Raw genomic sequence first — 2,420 nt, 5'->3', positions numbered from 1 at the left:
TATCTGTGAATGATGATACAATAAACGAGTGCTTATACAATATTAACTAGTCTCGAACATTTGGGTCATTCTATTTTTTTTTCAACTACATCAAAATTCTAATAGAATGTTATAAATGATGTAAAAATGTAATTTTTTTTACTTCCAAATATGTATATCATTCTATTTTTTTCCAACTACATCAAAATCATAAGAGAATGTTATAAATGACATCAAAATGTAATTAAAAAAAAAAAAAAATTATGAACTTAATTTACCGACAATAATTCTATTTTAAAAACAAATTATAATTTTTTGATTAGTCATTAAGGTTTAAAATTTATAAATAATATTTTTATTTATTAACCGTAGTTTCTACGACTTTAACGAAAATACAGGGACCATTTCAGTAAACTTTGATGACTATATACGGCCCATTCAACATCTTGGGCTTAAACTGGAACTTCGATTCCCATCGCCTCCATTTTTAGGGTTTCCGAACCACCAATCACAAGCCATAGTCTTTATATATTCCAGTTACAACACAAGCAGATCATAAAGTAGATTCATCTGTAAGCCGCCGATGTTCGTTCTCTAATCAGCTCTCAGTTATCCTGTTAGTGTAAGAGCTTCCTATCTCAATCAAATCAATATGATTTTTTTACATCGTTTTTGAACAAAATGAAGTTATTTTAGGCTACGAATTCTTTTAAACAAATGCTTGTTTTCTACTGTATGATTTTCGTTTTTACGGCTCTATCATCAGAGTCAACAGCAGGCGCCGATTTGTTGGCGACTTGACTGCCGCTTAGAGCCTAGATTCAATTCCGGTTGAAGATCCTTGAAAATTTCTGTTAATTTTTTCACGACACAATTAATCGGATACATTTTATTCAATTTCATCTTCCATGAAAGTTGTCGAGGATTCATTAGTCTCCAAATTAGGATGGATGTTTATAGAAACGGCATACTCAGACACAGGGGCTTTGTTTGAACTTGAAAACAAGCCGCCTTTTGCACGGTGCCAATAAGTTGCTACTTAACACGATTGGAGGAAGGTGTTTTTGCCCATCTTCCTTCAAATTACAAGTAGCCACATCCAATTCTTATTGAGTTCACTAATTTGTTTATAAATCCTTAAATCATTTTTATCTCACATTCACGTGTAGATGGATTCAGGTTTTGAACTATTTATATTTTTTAGTTTTTTCGGAACTGTCTACTTTTTTGAATATAGTTTTGAAATGCGGTGATGAGAAAGCTAACATGTAAGTAGAAACTTCAACTTTGTGTTGAATTTCTTCAATGAAATATTTTTGTTACGCTTGGCTTCTGAGCATCAACCCTATCATAAATACATCATAGTAATTGGATGAACGAGAAGGTTGCAAAATGGAATCAACCATCTTTACGTTTTCAGGTATCTTACTCTTCCTTTTCTATATCGACGAATTACGAATGTTTGGGGCGAAAATTCGAGTTTCGTAAAATCCAATGAAATATCGTCATGAATAGAGCCATTTCCGTCACCGGGAGGAACTCGTTGGCCGGGGATGACATTGTCACATCCTATCGCCTTGAGGAGCTTGTTATGCTATTACTTTTTGGGATGGCCGTGAGAAAAACATTTACCTACATTTATGCTCAAGTTGATATTTTTGCTGATTGAATTCGAATTTGTTAAAGTTTTATAAATTAATTCCAATTAAAATGTTTGTTAAAATCGTCATCATTATCTTTGGATTCGTATTGGAGCCCGAATGTGTAATTGATGACAGATATGTGTTTTTTATGTTTTTAAAATGTTTTTGGTTGAATTTTAGACTTTGGAGGACATGATTCTAACCTTATTATGTCTTACAAGTTGTAACTTGAAGATGGCTAAAAAGAACAATTAATGTTGAACTCAATTCTTGAACTGAGTGTTGTCCATCGAATGGAATGATAATACAAAACAATGAAATTATAAATGTAACATGTGAAAAATATATCTTCATCCGTAGTTGATTGTTCAGAAGTTCCTAAGAATTTCAAAACATCTGTGATTCCTACGATATATCATTACCATTCTAAATTAACAGAAGTGATGAATCCATAGATTTTGAAACATTTATTAAACTACTTAAGTTATGGTTCTTTGAGTTGCAAGGTAAACTATATTTTGTCAATTGGAGAAATGGGTCAAACATTCTATAAAAAAAATGGAAAGATACACATGGACAAACAAAGTATTGTAATATATCTCTAGTGGTGGAATATTAAAGTGACGGAAAGATACACATGGACAAACAACTATATTTTAAAAACCTGTTACAAATATCTAAGATGTATACTATTGATATAATTTTTGATAATAATTTTTAATACTATGTTTCTATTAGGATTATTGAACCTCTAATTGTAAATAAAAGTGATTGCCGACTTTTTTAAAGAAATTTGCA

The 2,420-nt window shown here is 31.1% G+C and overlaps 1 long non-coding RNA gene and 1 other non-coding gene across 2 annotated transcripts; both read left to right on the top strand.

The window, feature by feature from the left end:
- Positions 1-448: 448 nt before the first annotated feature.
- On the top strand, positions 449-1,796 carry LOC145003250 (uncharacterized). Its single transcript, XR_013661896.1, has 2 exons — positions 449-601; positions 1,400-1,796. It is a non-coding gene; the product is annotated as an uncharacterized LOC145003250 (long non-coding RNA).
- LOC145003697 (small nucleolar RNA R24) lies at positions 1,223-1,320 on the top strand. The gene has a single exon (XR_013662144.1). It is a non-coding gene; the product is annotated as a small nucleolar RNA R24 (small nucleolar RNA).
- Positions 1,797-2,420: the final 624 nt, after the last annotated feature.

Source organism: Lactuca saligna, chromosome 6 (genome assembly GCF_052625555.1).
Source record: "Lactuca saligna cultivar CGN05327 chromosome 6, ASM5262555v1, whole genome shotgun sequence".
NCBI classification, from domain to species: domain Eukaryota; kingdom Viridiplantae; phylum Streptophyta; class Magnoliopsida; order Asterales; family Asteraceae; genus Lactuca; species Lactuca saligna.
This window is presented reverse-complemented; position numbering and strand designations above follow the sequence as displayed.